The sequence below is a fragment of the Natrix helvetica genome, assembly GCF_964273705.1.
Source record: "Natrix helvetica genome assembly, chromosome: W".
NCBI lineage: Eukaryota > Metazoa > Chordata > Lepidosauria > Squamata > Natricidae > Natrix > Natrix helvetica.
In genome coordinates this window covers 71,001,762-71,022,013 of record NC_138555.1, presented here as the reverse complement: position 1 = coordinate 71,022,013, position 20,252 = coordinate 71,001,762, and positions in this window count along the sequence as shown.

Here is a 20,252-nt window from a genome sequence, read left to right as displayed (position 1 = left end):
AAGCTGCTTTGTCTTTAAAACATGTTTCTCCATTTCTCATCCAGGGAAACATAATATTCTGCCTTTTTATTATTATTTTTTATTGTTTTAATTAGACAAATAACACACACACAAAACACTCTTCAATACAACTGCCAGCTAGCATGTCAATTGGTTACATTTGAGTTCCGTGCATTACTACAATCATTCTTTATACTTCATTCACATTAAATTGTGCATTTTAAATCAAAAACGATACCCACATTCTCCTTTAGCTACATTTGTTTTGAGAGTACTTTTATCAAGAGACATTCGTATTTATATTATTCAATGGATAAACATTTTAACACCGACAACCATCTATGAGAGCTACCACATTCTGTTTATTTATTGCCTAGGATTCCTATTTCTTTCCTCCATCCACCTATACCATTTATCCCATATCTGATAGAATTCTGATTCTTCTTTTCCCTGGATTTCTTTAGTTAATTTGTCCATTTCGGCACAGTCCATCACCTTTCTTATTATTTCCTCTTCGCTTGGGGTTAGCTTGTTTTTCCATTTCTGGGCATAGGCAATCCTTGCCGCCATTATTATATGCAATATTAAGTACTGGATTTCTTTTTTGTATTTTGTAGGCAGTAATCCTAATAAGAAAATTTCCGGTTTCCAATCTATTTTAAATCCCGTTATTGCCTCCAGCCACTTTTGGATCTTTTTCCAAAACTTTTTAGCCTCCTCACAGGTCCACCATAGATGATAGTATGTTCCATGTATTGATTCGCATTTCCAACATTTTGGGGATGTATTTGCCGATATTTTGGCTAATCTTGTTGGTGCTAGGTGCCATCTGTAAAACATTTTATACTGGTTTTCCTTATATGCGACCGAGAGTGTCATTTTTAAGTTTGTTCCCCAAAATGTTTCCCATTTGTCTAATTCAATGTTGTGTCCAAAGTTCTGTGCCCATTTTATCATTTGTTCTTTCACAATTTCCTCTTCCATTTCGTATTTCAGGAGAAATTTGTAAATTCTCCCTATCAATTTTCTATCTGGGCTTTGGATGATTTTATCTAATTTGTGTGATTCTGTTTCCATGTCATATAATTTGGTATCATTATTGTATTTAGTTTTGATTTGAAAGTAGGTTAACCAGTCCACTTTCATGTTCCGTTCTGCCAATTCTTCAACTGTTTTTAAGTTTCCCTGTCTATCAATTAAGTCTCTATATCTTAGTATATTGTTCCAATCTATAAAATTTGGATGAGTCGTCCTTTCTGTTGGTGATAGCCAATTCGGGATTTTCACGTAATGGATTTTTTTTATTCTGAGCCATTTTTGCAATAACGCTCTTCTAATTAAATGTTTTTGAAAGTATTTGTGTGTTTTATTTTTAGCATCCCATAGGAAAGTGTGCCAGCCTGCTTGCAAATCATGGCCTTCCAGGGTCAAAATTCTTTTATTCTTTAGCTCTATCCAATCCTTCACCCATGTTATTGATACTGCCAATGCGTATAAATCCCAATTTGGTAGTGCTAAACCTCCTCTCTCTTTGCTGTCCTGCAATGACTTTAGTTTGATCCTTGCTTTTCGTCCCTGCCAAATAAACCTAGTGGTTATGTTCTTTAATTCTTGAAAGAATTTTTTACCTGGGTTAATAGGTGCGGCTTGTAACAGGAATAGGATTCTTGGTAATATATTCATTTTGATTGTCGCTATGCGTCCCATGAGCGATAGTTGAATATTTTTCCAATTTTTTAAGTCTTTCTTTATTTGTATCACTAATTTGTTATAGTTATCATCTTTAATTGTGGAACATTTTGCCGACACCCAGATCCCCAGGTATTTTACTTTCTTAGCTATTTGCATATCGGTTATTATTTCCAGTTCCTCTTTTTGCTTTTTGGTCATGTTTTTGGTTATCATTTTTGTTTTGTTTTTATTGATCTTTAATCCTGCCACTTCGCCGTATTCTTCTAATTTTTGAATTAATTTTCGACTAGAATCTAAAGGGTCCTCTAATACAAATACTAAGTCATCGGCATAGGCTTGTGCCTTGTATTCTTCATTTTTGAGTCTTAGACCTTTTATTCCCTGATCTTTCCGGATTTCATTTAGTAATATTCTGCCTTTTTAATATTTCCTAGAATATTTCATTCTTCTAGGAGAGGGGTGGGTGTTAACTTCCTACAGCTCACCAGAATGGAGATTATATATTCTGGAGCCATTGCTGAATATCCCCTTTTGGTCTTTCGAAAAGTGAAGATACTTAATTGTGGCTTCCAACTCTTACATATTATCCATCCCTTAATTAAACTCATGCACAGTGTTCATTTTTGGTGGATAAGATTTTAATTAATGCAATTCAGAGTTGCATTAATAACAAACCAATGCAATTAAGAATTCCATTGAATTCTCATTCCAGTGAGAATTTTAGATGTTCTAGATCAGGCATGTCCAACCTTGGCAACTTTAAGACTTGTGAACTTCAACCAACCAGCTGGAGAATTCTGAGAGTTGAAATCCTCAGATCTTAAAGTTGCCAAGATTGGATATCCCTGTTCTATATCATCATGAAATCCAAGATCAAATTCCAACCATTACTCTTGGTTAATCTAAGCAAAACATTCATTAATTGCCTCCTATTACAGGTAATTTATTAATGAAAAATCCAATTGTCCTTTCAAGAAATTGTAATAAACTCTTGTAGAATACTTGATTTATTCATTATTTGCACTACATTCCCACAACCTGAAGCAGCTGCTCCTTCCTCTATATCTCAAAAGTCTTGGCCTCTGTTGTCTCCCTTCTTTCTACCAAAAGATCATGAAGTCCTGATGAATGAGGCAGAGTTGGAAAAAGCAGACTTTATCAAGCATTTGGAAGAAGCATCTAATCTTTTTTGCGAAGGAAAGTAGGTGCCTTTTCTTCTTCTTCCTTCTCAAAAATTCTTCCTTTTCTGTTCATTCACCTGAGTTCAATTATCTCCTGTAACTGCATACCTGTTCTCTACGTCTATCAGCTCTCCGTTGCCGGGCATCCAGAAACCACTCCCTTGTCTCCTCCCCACTGCTCCAAGGCATGACGTCAGGAGCAGACTCCCTTTGGCTTTCACCGCTGCTCCATGCCTCAGGCGCCTCCTGGTGGCCAACCAGCCTCTCTGATCCCTGCTCGGAGTCAGAACCCTGTCCAGGGTCCTCCACATCTTCCAGAGCCGACTCATAAGGCCCTTCACTGTCGGAGTCTGGTTGCAGCTGCAACAGCTCCTGCTGGCCCACAACATTCCAACATTACATTGCTTAATACTTCTTGTAGTGTTTGGTACAGTTCTGCAGGTAACCCATCTGGTCCTGGTGTTTTTTCCCCTTCTTTTGCCTCCCCCCCCAAATTTTATTGATTTTACAAATTTTACAGGGAAAAAGGGTTAAAAGGTTATAGAACATTTTGACAGCTACATCGTGCGGGGGGGGGAAGCCCCCCCAAGTCTCACAACTTTTACAAACAAGAATAGAAAAATATCAACATTTGCATAAGTATTAGCAGTTTTAAGTTTAACACTAGATCATCAGTATGTTTCAATCATCTTATTTTGTATCACTTCCATAAAGGTACATTATAACAACAATTGCAATAATGTTTCAAATCACTTCTGTGATCTGAGTCGTCTAGTTGCTGCATCCTCCCCCCCGTCCACTGGCAGAGCCTCAGCCCCTCCCTCCCTTGTTTCTTGTGTAACATCCCCCATTTCGCCTAAGAGAGCACTGTGTTTTTTAGTGAAAGCCTCCGCTTCCACAACTGTGTTGATTCTAATTCTACTGCCTTCCCAGAAAATCAACATGCCTTCTGGTAATAGCCACCTAAACCAGACCCCATTATTATATATATTTTTTGCTAAGAAGGAATATTTCCTCCTCTTATCTCTTACTTTCTTTGGGATCTGTTTAAGAATGGTTATTTCTTTATCCTTGTATTTTAGTGGTCCTCCCCTTTGAGCTCCTAGAACTTCATCTCTTGTGGTCTTTCTAAGAAATTTAACATGAACTTCCCTTGGAACATTGTGCGTTCTTGCATAGGCTGAATTAATCCTATAGATCAGGTCAATATCCCACCAAAGCTGTTGTTTATCTCTATTAATGTATTCTGCTAATATTGTGGTCATAATCTCCTTAAGATCTTCGTTCTCAACTTCTGGCAGATTTTGGAACCTAAGGAAAAAAGACATCCTTTCAAATTCCATTTTTATCATGTGGTTTTCAAATTCTACATTCCCCCTTTGGATTGTCTTCACCTCGTCTCTCATCCCAACCGCACGCCCTCCAGTACACCTATCCTCTGTTCATTCCGTATGGTTTGTTGTTTCGTCTCTCTGAGCTGATCATTTAAGTCTTGCAGTTGTTTTTTCATTTCATCCTGTCCCTTTAAGATACATTGAAGCATCTGGTGAATAGACAAGTCCTTTGCAGTCTCTTCAGGGGCTTTAGGTTGTAAAAAAGACCCCAGCTGTGACTGGTGAGCAATCGGGCTTGACGTGGAAGATGTCGGGGCCGATGAGGCCTTGCCAGGCGGTAACTTCTTTGGACCCATTATGAAGCTCAGAGATAGTTATTGGTCTATACAAAGAAATGGTGTCTGTGGGAGAGCACAGCCAGTAGAGATCACCAGGCAAGCAAATCCAAAAGAGAGTAAATCCTCTGGTACAAAACTAGAACAGATGGGTGGGTCAAAATATTCCAAATCCAGGGAAAAAGCACATTTGAAGAGGCTCCTGGAGATCTCTGGGGTGGAAATTAGTTGAAAGCCATAAAGTTTTCCAAGGGAGGAGTCTCATTCATAAAGACAAAGAAGAAAGAGGAAGTTGGCCATCTTGGCTCAGCCAGTACAGGTGGTCAGGAAACAACAAGATCAAAGTTCCCACATATAGTTTAGAGAAGAATGAGTTCAACCATCCTTTCTCTCGCAGTTGTGGTCAAAAAAGAAAATTTTTTCCCATTATTTAAGGGAACTGAAAGTGGATTTTAAGCTTTCTCTCTCTCTCATAAAAGGGAGAGATTTTCCAAGTGCCGCTTTTCCAAGGGGGGTGGAAATTTCCCCCCCCCCCTCCAATCTTAACTCCTCCAAAGGTTGAAACAGAGTCTCAAAAAAAAAAAAACCTGCAGATCAGTCAATAGAATAAAACAGTAAAAGACCTGGGGAGACCTCTCACCTTACCGCACTTCAGCTGTATCTTTCAAATTGGTCATTTCCTTCCAGGCTCTGTTCGGCGAAAGCGCGCGGTGGCATTCCGCGCACCCCCTACACTTTCCGGCTCCTGGGGCAAAGCTGGAGACCCCCAGCGACCGCCGCCGTTCCAGGGGTCCCAGCAAGCCGCCCATACGGCAGGGCGCCCCTCCAAGGCACCCTGTGCTCCTCCTAGACTTCAGGGGAGCCCACCGTAACAGCGAAAAGCGGACGCACGCGTCCGTCACTTTCAGCTGCCGGAAGTCATCCCCCTTCTTTTGCCTTTTGATGCCTTCTGTTACCTCCATCATTGTAATTCTTTCTTCTAGTGCCTTCTTAAATTTTTCTGGGATTTTGGTTATTCTAGTTTTCTCTAAATATTGTCTTATTTTCCCTTCTGGAACTCTCTCATGCTGATACAACTTATTGTAGAAGTTCTCAATTATTGTTTTTTTTTTCATTTAAATGTTGTATATTCCCTTCATCCACCACTTGACTTATCAGCCTTTTTTCTCTTTCCTTTTGAATCTTGTAAGCCAGCCAATGTCCTGGTTTATTTGCGTTTTCAAAGTTTTGTTTTGCCAATTTTATTTTATTTGCCAAGTCCTCATTTTCTATCAGGTTCAATTTATGTTTTTGCAGTCCCATCATATTTTTTACTTTTTTGTTTTATGGGTTTTTCTGCAGCTCCGTCTCCAGACTTTTGTACTCTGATTCCAACTTCTTTTGAATTTGTCTGTTCTGTTTATTCTTTTTCCCTAAGTATGTCATTGCAAGGCCTCTGATATATGCTTTGCAAGTGTCCCATATGTTCTGTAATGATGTGTCTTCCTTTCTATGTTCCTGGAAGAAATATGTCAATTCTTTTTCCATATGCTGCATTGCTGGAAACATTTTTCTTTCAATATTCTTGAATTTAAAGTCCATCTCCCCTTTTTCCTCTGTCCCTTCCAAGTCATTGTTGTTGGATTATGATCTGCCCATGTGCTTGTATCTATGTCTATCTTAGTTGTTTTGAGCGTTAGCTCTGTTGACAACCACATCATATCAATTCTTGACCACGATAAATGCCCATTTGAGTAGAATGTATATTGTCTTTCTTTCGGGTGTCTTATTCTCCAAACATCTTGCAAGTTTAATTCTTCCACCATCGTGAAAAATGTTTTGGGTAGTATTTTTCTCGGCTTCTTGTTCATCTTTGTAGATTTATAATCTATTTCATTATTTACGATTACATTAAAGTCTCCTAGTATACATATGTCTTCATAGTCATAATCTGTTATCTTTTTGTGTAGTTTCCCAAAAAAATCGTCTTCTTTTTTAACTTTTTTTATTTTTTGAACAAACACAAACAGACAAACAAAAAAGAAAAAACATAAAAGCATCTTCCATTACAAATTATAGAAAGTGTGTCAGTTGGTTACAAAATTTCTATGCATACCTTCCATGGTCATCACTTGCAATTCATATCAAATCACATATTTTTAAATCAAATATATTTATGTTGTGGCCCAGCCGGTGCCGCTGTCACCAGACTCCGAGAGTGATAGTCCATACGAGTCAGCTCCAGAGGAGATGGGCGATCCTGGACAGGATTCGGAGGCTGAGCAGGAATCCGAGAGTCTGGTCGGCCACCAGGTGGCGCCAGAGGCATGGAGCAGCGGTGAGAGCCAGAGGAGGAGGACTCCCAATGCCCTGCCTTGGAGCAGCGGGGAGGACAGTGACTCAGGACTTAGCAGGGCGTTTCTAGATGCCCGTTTCCGGCGCGCCCACAGACGCAAGGAGCGTGGGCGTAATTATAGGCAGTAAAGAGCTCTCAGGTGCTGTTTGGGAGACACCCTTTTTAGGTTATAAAAGGGTTGACTCTGGAGAGGCTCTGCGTAGCAGTCAACAAAGGACTTATGCCAGCAACTCTAGTCTGGGATCCTGGCAAGCTGGATAGCTGCTTTTGTGTGTTCTGTCCCTGTGAGTTCTGTCTTGGTGGCTTGCTGCCACAAAACCTCTTGTCTGTTTGTGTAATAAACCTTGTTCCCTTGTACTGTTCCGGAGTGTGTGTGCTGTGTGGGCAACGGAGGAAGGGGGGTCAGAACATATTTATATATATATTACTATTATTGTACCTCAACCTTCATTTGACTGTGATTGCTTTTACATCCTTTTATGTGAAATATTCTAAATCTAAAGTAAAATATTATAATGGCATTCCATTAGATATTCCTAAAAACATCCAATAACATTACATCTTTATAACATGTTCTAAATAAAAATTGATTATATTTAATAACAAAGCTTTTAAACCTCCTCACTTAGTCTTCATTTGTAGATTATATAAAATTTCATATTGTTAAACATATATATACCCTTTCTGGGATTCGAACCAGGGCTGTATTACATATTAGGCAGTTGTATTAGCCACTAAGCCACATGCTCTCCTCCTTCTCAGCTGAGCCAGGGAAATAGGTATGTATTTGTGATACAACCCCTGGTATGCCCAAATATGGGAGGGAGCTCACTACTCCCAGTAAAGGTATGGCTAGCTGATGAGAGCTAAATAGCTTGAAGCTATTTAGGCTGCTGTCGGCAAGGCTTAAAATGCGAACGGAGCTGCCGTCTATCTGTAAATCTTGGTGGGAGGGGATGGGGTGCTGGCTTTGTTTCAGTAAGTGGAATGATTGGTTGTGTGGTTGTATCATGATTGGTAGATTGGTGCTGATTGGTGCTGGCTGTGTGTGCATTGTTGTTTTGCATTGTAACGGCCTGGGTGGTGGGTGGTGTTCGTTTGTTGACTAGGGCTGGTTTCCAGATGTTTGGTAGGCGGGAGGTATCATCACGTTTATTCATGTTGTGGGGGTGTTTATTTCGATGGCTTCCATAATTATTCTCTTGTTGAGGTGTTCTGTTTTGGAGATTAACCTGGCTCCTTCAAAATTGATTTCATGTCCTGTAGCTTCAAGGTGCTGGAAAAGGGAGGAAGTTTTTTCTTTTTTTTTCTTACTGCGTTCTTGTGTTCTGTGATGCGTGCATTGGGGCTTCCCTTGAGATGCACTCGGAGACTACAGTTGGTCCAGAATGCGGCCGCGCGGGTGATTATGGGGAGGACTAGGTACTCCCATGTAACACCTCTCCTGCGCGAGCTGCACTGGCTTCCTGTGGTCTATCGGGTGCGTTTCAAGGTTTTGATTACGATCTTTAAAGCGCTCCATGGCACAGGACCTAGTTACTTGCGGGATCGCATCCTGCCCCATACATTCCTACGACCAATCCGCTCACACAGAGAGGGACTTCTCCGGGTGCCGTCCGCTAAACAGTGTCGGGGGGCGACACCCAGGAGCAGGGCCTTCTCTGTGATGGGCCCAGCCCTGTGGAATGACCTCCCCCTTGACATCAGGATTACTTCCGATCTCCGCTCCTTCCGTGTAAAGCTCAAGACCCACCTTTTTCAATTATCTGGTCTGGCTCAACCGTAGTTTATCCTATTCCTCCTGACAGTCCTTTTTAAATTGTATTATTACTTTGGGGTATTTTTAATGGCTAATTTTTTATTATTATTAATGTGTTGTATATTTAATTATTACCTCCTCCGTGTACGTATATGTATATGTATGTATATGTGTGTATCTGTATGTTTATATGTATGCATGTATGTTTTTATTGTACGCCACCCCGAGTCCCTTGTGGAGAGGGAGCGGCTAACAAATTAAATTATTATTATTATTATTATTATTATTATTATTATTATTATTATTATTATTATTATTATTATTATTATTATTATTATTATTATTATTATTATTATTATTCTCCTCCTGTTTGTTTGTCCTATATATGTTGCCGGGCAGATTTTGCATGGTATTTCGTAGACTCCTTGGTTTTCTAGCTGGATTTTGTCTTTGGGGTTTCTTAAGATGTTGGCTATTTTTTGGTCATTGGTGAAGGCTGTCTTGATATTGTGCTTGTGGAGAATTTTGCTGATTTTATCTGTGGTGCCTTTGATGTAAGGGAGGAGGGCGATGCCATTGTCCTGTTCTGTGTCTTGGTTTTTTGGGGGAGTCTCCTTTTGGATTAGGTTGGTGATTGTTTTTCTTTGGAATCCGTTGGAGATTAATACATTTGTGAGTTTGTGTAATTCAGTTTTCAGGTGGTCTTTGTCGGCTAGGCATTTGGTTCTGGAGATGAGGGTCTTGGCTACAGAGTTGATCTGTGCAGGGTGGTGATGGGATTGTGCATTTAAGTAGCAGTTGGTGTGTGTTTTTTTCTGGTAGATGGTGTGTCCTAGGGAGCCATTGGGTTTTTTGTAGATTAGGACATCCAGAAAGGGAAGTTGGTTGTTTGCTTCTATTTCCATGGTGAATTGTATTTTGGGGTGTAGGCTGTTGAGATGTGTGAGGAAGTTGTCCAGTTTTTCTTTCCCGTGTGGCCAAATCACGAAAGTGTCATCAACATATCTAAGCCAGAGTTTGGGTTTGTGTTCAGATTTGTCTAAGGCGTTGGTTTCAAAATGTTCCATGTATAAGTTTGCAATGACAGGTGAGAGGGGTGATCCCATGGGTGCTCCTTCTATCTGTTTGTATCTTTGTCCATTATGGATGAAGTATGTGTTGGTTAGGCAGTGGTTGGTCAGGTCCAGGATGTGTTTAGGGGGGTTGTGTTTGTTCTGGATAGCTGTCAAGGCTTCTTTTATAGGCACTTGGGTGAAGAGGGATATGACATCGAAACTCACGAGTAGGTCGCTGGGTTGTAGGTTTTGTTTCTTTATTGTTTCTATGAAGTGGAGTGAGTTTTGTACGTGTGAGGTGATGGATTCTGCGTAGGGTTGGAGTTGTTTGGCGAGGAATTTGGCAAGATTCTGTAGAGGTGAGCCTATGGAGCTGACTATGGGTCTGAGTGGTATCCCTTCTTTGTGTATCTTGGGGAGGCCATAGAGTTTGGGGCATCTGGAAGATTTCTCTCTGGGGATGATTCTTTGCTGGATCTCTTCACTGATGGCAGAGGCTTTTATTTTGGATTTGGTGGTTTTTTCCAGGTAGGTGGTGGGGTCTGTGTTTATAGGTTTGTAAGCAGGGTCTTGGAGTAGGTTGGATAGTTTGGCTTGGTAGTCAGATGTGTTCATCACCACTGTGGCATTTCCTTTGTCTGCTGGGAGAATGATTATGTTGTTGTCTTTTCTCAGGTTGGTGAGTGCTATTTCTTCTTGTTGCTGTAAGTTGCTTCTGGGTGGATTACTGGAGCAAAGGATGTTGGTGACTGCAAGTCTGATTTTATTGGCTTCATCTGGGTTGATTTTTATGAGTGTAGCTTCAACTCCGCATATGATGTCTTCAGTGGGGATGCGTTTAGGAGCAACTGCAAAGTTGAATCCTCTGGAAAGGACATTGGTTTCAGCTGTGGTGAGGGTTCTGTCTGATATGTTGTGTACTGTTTGTTTCATGAGTTGCTGAGGTGGGGGGTTAGGCTTCTGTCGTTTTTCTAGTCTGTAGAGTTTGTTGGAGTGTTTCTAAATAAAAAGGCAACATTAAAAATAAAAATATGGTTTTCTGCCTGGATGGTCTTCTGTGATGAGCCGAATGACAGAAAGAGGGAGTAGTGAGCTTCCTCCCATATTTGGGCATACCAGAGGTTGTAACACAAATACATACCTATTTCCCTGGCTCAGCTGATAAGGAGGAGAGCCTGTGGCTTAGTGGCTAATATAACTGCCTAATATGTAATACAGCCCTGGTTCGAATCCCAGTAAGGGTATGGCTAGCTGATGAGAGCTAAATAGCTTGAAATGGATCTATACTAGTCTCCCTTTATTTATTTATCAGCACAAAATACAACACAAATATAAAAAGGCAACATTAAAAATAAAAATATGGTTTTCTGCCTGGATGGTCTTCTGTGATGAGCCGAATGACAGAAAGAGGGAGTAGTGAGCTCCCTCCCATATTTGGGCATACCAGGGGTTGTAACACAAATACATACCTATTTCCCTGGCTCAGCTGATAAGGAGGAGAGCCTGTGGCTTAGTGGCTAATATAACTGCCTAATATGTAATACAGCCCTGGTTCGAATCCCAGTAAGGGTATGGCTAGCTGATGAGAGCTAAATAACTTGAAATGGATCTATACTAGTCTCCCTTTATTTATTTATCAGCACAAAATACAACATATATATACATATATATACATATACATATACATATACATATACATATACATACACATACACATAGATATATAGATATATAGATATATAGATATATAGATATATAGATATATAGATATATAGATATATAGATATATAGATATATAGATATATAGATATATAGATATATAGATATATAGATATATAGATATATAGATATATAGATATATAGATATATAGATATATTCATAGATTTTCACGGGAGTAGGTATGCTGGTCTTGTTGTATTCGGGTCTTTTCCCATGTAAGATTGAGATTGTCTTGGCAACGTTTCGGCAAGGTCTCACTCGCCATCTTCAGGCTGAGTTTTGGGTTTCTGCCAATCATTATTAATCATTTATTCGACTATAACTATTATCACTTCATTTTATACATAATACTCTAAATTTAACTAAGATTAACTTAATTTTTATTATGCACTTTCATTACATCAACCTGTATCTTTCCAGTAACAGTACAGTCTTATATCTTTTGCCATTTGTAGCATCAGTATTCTAATTACTTTCTTAGTAAGTCTTGTATGGACTTCTCTTCGCAAGTTGTTGTTCATTTGGTATCTCATGAAAACTCGCAACCCTCCATCTGCTCCTTCCCTCAGCTTGTCTTTGGTTATCACTAGTGCTTCTGTCAAGATTTCTTTCCTTATCTCCATCAATTTTTCTGTCTTTTCTTCTTCTATACTTTGAAATCTGGAGTAGAGTTCCAGTCCATCTATCTCCCCTTTCCATATTCCGCTGTGGCCATTTCCAACCACGCTCAATTTGTTGTCAGTGTCCACAATTTTCTTATCTCTTTGCTCATTTTTTCCTTCAATCTTTAGAACTCTGTCCTCCACTTTCTTCATTTGATAAACATCCTCAATTTTTCCATCAAATTTTTCTGTTTTGTATTCTATATTCTCCAATCTCTTCTCAATTTTCTCTGTTACTACTAGTAACTTTTGAATTTCAAGCATAATCATTTGCAATGTTATAGTTTCTTTTTCCTGCTGCACCATTCTTCCAAATTGTAAACACTGCCACTATAGCATTCGAGGATTTTTATTAAATTTCAAGCAAGTTCATTATAATCTTTCAAGTCAAGGTTTTGTCTTCCCTCCAGTCCAGCTAGTGATAGAACTCCCGAAGAACACCTGTGTAAACAATCTGTGCTCTTCCTACTATCACTCTCAGTAAATAAGCTGAGAAACCTTGGAGTGTCAAATGATCAAAGAGAAAGAGAAAAAACAATGTTTCCAAGCCTCCAGCCTCTAAGTGGCAGTGTTACGTCTTTTCCCTCTATTGTTACAGCCTTCTTTATATTCCAAATTTAAAGAAAAAAAATCTTAAATGGAGGGAAAAAAAACAATCCAATCAAGCATTATAGAAAAAAAGAAATTTTTAGGTATAAGAAAAAAAAAGGAGAAGAAGAAAAACTAATCCATTCAGTTTAAAAAATAGGGAACATTTGCAAAAATTCCATCCATAAAAAATAATTTTAAAAAGATAAGAGACTAAGTTTAATGTAGCTTCATTTCGCAATTACTCTCTTCTGTCTTCAATTTTAATTTAACTTAGATTTTTTTGGGGGGCAGTCTCTTTTCTAATAATAAAATTTCCTCACGAATTCGACACGCTTTCTCTTTCCGCTTTCTTTCCATTCCGGAGCTGTGCCAACTTCAGCAGCTTCAAAGGCTGTGTTTCTGTCATCGGAAATAAGAGCTTCTCCTGGATCAATCAGGGACTTTGCGGTGTCCCTGAGATCAGCATGACGTACTCTTCACTATCACCGTCTCCGCGGGATGGTTTAGGTCCAAAAGGACTGTCCAGCAGCAGAAATATCGACTGCGATCTTGGAGCTCCAAGATCGCACGTCGTATCGTCACAACGTCAGCTCCTCCAAAAAATTATTCTTGTTTGTCGTTTGGAGTGTATATTGTCACTAATAATATCTTTCTCATGTTCATTGTTATTTCCACCATCAGTATTCTCCCCTCCCCATCTTCAAAAAATTGATTTGATTGTATTGTCTTTCTAATATATAATGCTATTCCCTTTTTGACGTGGTCAGCCAGGGTCGTATATAAATTACCAAGTTTTGCCTGTTCCAAAAATTTCCTGTGTTTCTTTCTAATATGTACTTCCTGTAAGCATATAATGTCCAATTTCAATTTCTCTAATTTATTGAATGTTCTTCTTTTTGTTGCCAAATTTAGTCCGTTTATATTAATGGAGAGTACTTTTATTACTTCCTCCATGTCATTGGTTTATAGGTTTAGTTGATCTAATCGTTCTTAACTCCCTCTGCTCCTTTGTCTCTTTGGCCCTTGCTCCTTCTCTTAGTGCTTTCTCTCCCTGTTTTTTCTCCATCTCCCTTTGATCTTTCCCCTTAGCTTCCTGGCATTTACAATTTACAATTTTACAATAGTAGAGTTGGAAGGGACCTTGGAGGTCTTCTAGTCCAACCCCCTGCCTAGGCAGGAAACCCTATACCGTTTCAGACAAATAGCTATCCAACATCTTCTTAAAGACTTCCAGTGTTGGGGCATTCACAACTTCTGGAGGCAAGCTGTTCCACTGATTAATTGTTCTCACTGTCAGGAAATTCCTCCTCAGTTCTAAATTGCTTCTCTCCTTGATTAGTTTCCACCCATTGCTTCTTGTTCTACCCTCAGGTGCTTTGGAGAATAGTTTGACTCCCTCTTCTTTGTGGCAACCTCTGAGATATTGGAATAATGCTATCATGTCTCCCCTAGTCCTTCTTTCTCTTAAGCTAAACATACCCAGTTCCTGCAACCGTTCTTCATATGTTTTAGTCTCCAGTCCCCTAATCATCTTTGTTGCTCTTCTCTGCACTCTTTCTAGAGTCTCCACATCTTTTTTACATCGTGGCGACCAGAACTGAATGCAGTATTCCAAGTGTGGCCTTACCAAGGCATTATAAAGTGGTATTAACACTTCACGTGATCTTGATTCTATCCCTCTGTTGATGCAGCCTAGAACTGTGTTGGCTTTTTTGGCAGCTGCTGCACACTGCTGGCTCATATTTAAATGGTTGTCCACTAGGACTCCAAGATCCCTTTCACAGTTACTACTACTGAGTATGGTATCACCTATACTGTACCTGTGCATTCCGTTTTTGTTGCCTAAATGTAGAACCTTACTCTTTTCACCATTGAATTTCATTTTATTAGATAGTGCCCAATGTTCAAGTTTGTCAAGATCCTTCTGTATCTTAAGCCTATCTTCTGGAGTGTTGGCTATTCCTGCCAGCTTGGTATCATCTGCAAATTTGATGAGTTCCCCATTTATTCCCTCATCCAAATCATTGATGAAGATGTTGAAGAGTACTGGGCCTAAAACAGAGCCTTGGGGTACTCCACTGCATACTTCCCTCCATGTAGATGCAGTTCCATTGAGAACTACACGTTGAGTGCGGTTGGTCAGCCAGTTACCAATCCATCTGGTGGTGATGCTGTCTAACCCACATTCTTCTACTTTATCTAGTAGTAGGTTATGGTCTACCTTATCAAAAGCCTTACTGAAGTCCAAGTAAACTATATCAACGGCATTCCTCTGGTCCACTAATTTTGTCACATTATCAAAGAATGCAATAAGATTAGTCTGGCATGATCTGTTTTTGACAAATCCATGTTGGCTTTTGGCTATTACTTTGTTTGCTTCTAGGTGTTCGCAAATTTGTTGCTTGATTATTTTTTCCAGAATCTTTCCTGGTATTGAGGTTAGGCTGATAGGTCTGTAGTTTCTTTAGCTCCTTCCTCTTCTCTTACCAGCGTTCCCTCCTGTGCTGCTATATTTTGTTCATAAAATAATTCTGCTTTCTCTAGTGTATCTAATCTGTACCTTTGTTCGTGCCAGTTTACCAAAATCCCTTCTGGAACAAGCCATCTAAAACTCACCCCTTCTTTAATCAGACTCTTAGTCAAAAAGTGGTATTCCTTTCTTATTTCTCTGACCGTCCTTGGAACTTGCTTCAATACTACTATCTCTCTAGATTTGTATTTTATTGTGGTACTTCTTGCTGCTTGCAATATTTCATTTTTTAGGGTGTTTTTTGACAAATCTTACATGTACCTTTCTGGGCAAGTTGTTTCTCATTGCATATCTTGTATATACTCTAAAAGTCTCATCCATTCCGCCTAGAATATATTCCTTACTCATTTCTGTAGCCACTGAGAGAATTTCTGCGATCATCTCTGCTAAATTCACTCCTTTCTCCTCTTCTATGTTCTGGAGTCTTAGATAGAATTCAGATCTTTCCATCTCCCACAATACGTTGGCTCCTTCCTGATTTTTATCAAATGTTGTCAGCCTATAGTCCATCTCCTCCACTCTTTTCTGTTATCTCTGCCTTTTCTTCCACCTTCTGCAGTCTTTGTTCATTTCCCCCCATCATTTCCTTGACTTCTTTCAATTTGTCTTCCACTTTGTCGACTTTCTCTTCTACTCTGTTTATGTGCTCCTTGATATCCGCATGTATGTCTTGCAACACAATTTTTAGCTCCAAAATAGCTTTGTCTTGTTGTGTTCCTGTGCCTGCTGGTTTCTGTGTCACTGAACCAGGTGGGGTAGCTGTTGCAGATGCATATGATGTTATTTTCTTCATCTTGGTATTTGGATCTGACATTGTTGTATTTAATTTGTTATCAAGTTTTGTAATCCAAAAAATAGGTTAGTAAATTAATTGTAGTCCTGGAGTCGCCCACACCGGCCCAAGCACCAGCCTCCAATAAACTGACCCCTGTTTTGGGGCACCGTCTTCAGGTTCTTGCTACCTTAATCCAATCGCTTTATAATGACCACATGAAGTAGCAAAAGGAAAAAAAATAGGAAACAAGGGGAAGAAAAACAGACACATTAAAAATATTGGTCAAAAGGCACTCACCTTCCCCCCCCCCAAAAAAAAAAATGGGGAGAGAAAAAAAGCCCCACAAAATTAATTCCACGAGGGTAATCCACACCTCATTGCAAGAGGTAAAAAAAGAGATTAAAAAAAAGTTGGGTAGGTAAAAAATGACCCAAAGTAACCAAATAAACAAAGAGAAAAAAAAGGAAACCTTTGGTATGAGTTGTCTGGGTTATCCAAATTTCTTTCCCCCCCCCTCAGGCAGAAGGGGGAGGCACACACTAACAGGACGACAATTTCAACAGCCCATTATAATGTAGCAAGGGAAGGCAAGGCAATGTTTACACAGCTGGTCTTATTCCTTTCTTCTAGAGGACTTTTATCAGTTCGTTATTATCCACAATGTTTTCAAGGTCAACTCTTCTTAGGCAGCTTTTACCAGGTACTGTTTGCTACTAGACAGCAATGCAGATAATTAATTCAACATATTTTCTTTTAAGTTTCTGGCTTCAAAAGCAAACCTAAGCAATTCTCAAAAGTCACCAAGTTACCAAGAAAATCATAGGCATAGAGTGAAAGTTAAACACCAATGGCTTCCGATTCACTTTCTAACATCCTTAAGCAGTTCTCAAGATCTATCACTTCCTTTGTTCCATGTAATGGCTCCATCCGTTCACTGCTGACCCGAGGGAGTGAGAGCTTCGTAACGTCCTCTCCCCCCTTTCTTCTGCCACTTTCTCTTTAAAAAGCTTTAACCGGAGGTTTAAAAGTTAGTTTACAGGAATGCTGCACTTTCAAGCATTCTTATTATCTCACCCAGATGCTGCCCACGTTGATTCCTGTGCTTTGTCTGGCCTTCCAGCTGCGATAGCTCACGTTGTCTACCTTTCCTGCTTTGGGTCCGGGGGCAAATGCAGGCATTTTAGGGGAGTTCCGGGTTCCCCAATCACACCCACTTGTGTCCCCCCCTTCACTGTCTCTACAGGACAGCTATGGTGGAGTTACAGGTCAGCCCTCCCCCGATACAGCAGGAATCTGATGGTTCTTCAGAGAGCCCTCCAGAGACCACGTCCTGTTGCTGGAATTCAGGCCACACACACACCCTCACAGAGTTGTTGTTGTGAGGAAAACAGGAGAAATAATTATTGGTTATGTTTGCTGCTATGGGTTATTTATAAAAATAAAGGCAAACTATAGGCAAACAAACAAACAAACAAACAGAGTTTGCAGTTCTGGAGGAATTATCTATGCTCCAAGGTCAACACCTTCTCAATAGGATGTTGATCAATAAACAGAATTGCTTTTAATTCGGTGGTTGTGTTGGTCTTCTACTCAGGAATGAAGGCAAATGTACACGTCCCAGGATAAAGTTGCAGGATCCAATCTAAGGTGGTCACTGGGACCAGAGGTTTATTTTGGACTTGTGCTGGAGCCCATCCTCAGGGAACCTCTCTCTCTCCAGAATGTGTGTACTGGGCTGTTCTTTGCATACTATCTATGTGGTGCTTGGTTGTGTGTGGCTTTGAGAGAGGTTCCCTGGGAATGGGCTTCAGCATGAGTCCAAAAGCTTGGTGACCGACTCAGATTGGATCCTGGACTTCTGTTATTATATATATTTGTGGTGTTTATTCATTTGGATACCAACATGATTTTTTAAAAAATAACAATAAATGGCAGCAATGTTGCCTTTCTGCTGCCATGTAGTGGCCATTTGGAATGTGGCAGCTCAGATCTGATAGCCTTACAGAGTTTTCCCCCTCCCTCTCATCCTAGGATCTCAGAGCTTTTCCAGTTGTGATCCCAACAATGTGTCTGACCTCAAAAGTAGCTGTTTGGGAATACAAAAGTCTCTTTTGTGGCCAGTTTTGACAGACATTATGGACATATGAAGGGAATTTTTTTTCTTGTTAATGTTTACATTGGACCTGAGTTGATCAACCCTTCAAAAAATTGAATTGCCCTTTTTAAATCGGGATAAGTAGCCACTGCACAGAAAAACCTAATGTTTTTTTTAAATATTTTTATTTTATTTTCAAAACAAACAAACACAACACATCCTTCTTTACATACTGTAGAAAGTGTATCAGTTGGTTACAAAAAGGCTTACTTGCACATTTCTCTTTCCGTATCCTTCCGTTTTGGAGCCGCCCCGACTTCATCAGCCTAATGGCTGGATTTTTTGTCGCCGGCTTGAAGAACTTCTCTTGGATCGATCAGGGATTTTGCGATGTCCCTGAGATCAGCAAGATGTATTCTTCCTGTTCACCGTCTCTGCAGGATGGTTTAGGTCTGTTTGGACCACCCAGCGGCAAACGTATCGACTGCGATCTCAGAGCATTGAGATCGCATGTCGTCTCGTCGCGACATTGGCTCCTCCTCTCAACCTAATGTTTTTATGATACAATTAAGCTAATTTAAAAAGTCCCTCATTCCCCCAAAAGACCAAATTAGATGTTAGAACCAGATAAATACTTTACCTCATGAGTCCTTTCAGAACAGAAAAAGCTCCTTCTGGAGGAATGAATAGGATTCAAAAACCAATATTTGCCTTAAGGATGTTGATTTAATTTTTTCATTGACAACTCCCTTGTCCGAATCAAGAAGCCACATACATTGTACATAACTTGTGAAACAGCCTTTTTTGTGTTTCTAGAGTCTGGCTAGAACAATAAATACAAAGCCTGTTGTTCAGGATAATTAAAATAGAAGCAGCATATGTGATGGCTAGAAGAGTTGGCAGCAGACTATTTAGTGCAGTGTTTCTCAGCCTTGGCCATTTTAAGATGTGTGAACTTCAACTCCAAGAATTCCCCAGCCAGCATGGTCCACACATATTAAAACGGCCAAGGTTGAGAAATACTGATTTAGAGCCATGGAACATGCAAACAGAGACAACTTAAGATGTGGGCTGGGGAGTAACTTTTTGGACAGGATACTGAATTTGTGACTAGGAGTGAAAGAAATTTGCTGGAATTCATTCTCTGATGCTCCTCAATAATACAATACAATAGCAGAGTTGGAAGGGACCTTGGAGGTCTTCTAGTCCAACCCCCTGCCTAGGCAGGAAACCCTATACCATCTCAGACAAATGGCTATCCAACATCCTCTTAAAGACTTCCAGTGTTGGGGCATTCACAACTTCTGGAGGCAAGCTGTTCCAATGATTAATTGTTCTAACTGTCAGGAAATTTCTCCTCAGTTCTAAGTTGCTTCTCTCCTTGATTAGTTTCCACCCATTGCTTCTTGATCTACCCTCGGGTGCCTTGGAGAATAGTTTGACTCCCTCTTCTTTGTGGCAACCCCTGACATATTGGAACACTGCTATCATGTCTCCCCTAGTCCTTCTTTTCATTAAACTAGACATACCCAGTTCCTGCAACCGTTCTTCATATGTTTTAGGCTCCAGTCCCCTAATCATATTTGTTGCTCTTCTCTGCACTCTTTCTAGAGTCTCCACATCTTTTCTACATCGTGGCGACCAAAACTGAATGCAGTATTCCAAGTGTGGTCTTACCAAGGCATTATAAAGTTGTTGTGGCCCAGCAGGAGCCGTTGGAGCTGCCACCAGTCTCCGACAGTGAGGGTCCCTATGAGTCGGCTCTGGAGGATGTGGAGGACCCTGGACAGGGTTCCGACTCTGAGCAGGGATCAGAGAGGCTGGTTGGCCACCAGGAGGCACCTGAGGCATGGAGCAGTGGTGAAAGCCAAAGGGAGTGTGCTCCTGATGTCATGCCTTGGAGCAGTGGGGAGAAGACAAGGGAGGATGAGTCAGACGTCAGCAGTGAGTTGTTGTTGGATGCTCGTCACTGTAGAGATAATAGGCATCAGGAACAGTTGCGCAGTTACAGGAGGTAATTGCACTCGGCTGATGGTAATTAGACTCCTCTCCAGACTATAAAAGGACTGCTTGTGCACACGCCCTTTTGCAGAAGTCAACGCATTAACTACTGTTGGAGAACAGTATTGTGGCTTGGCAAGCTGGATTGCTGCTGAAGCTTATCTGCGTTGGATTGCTGCCAAGGACC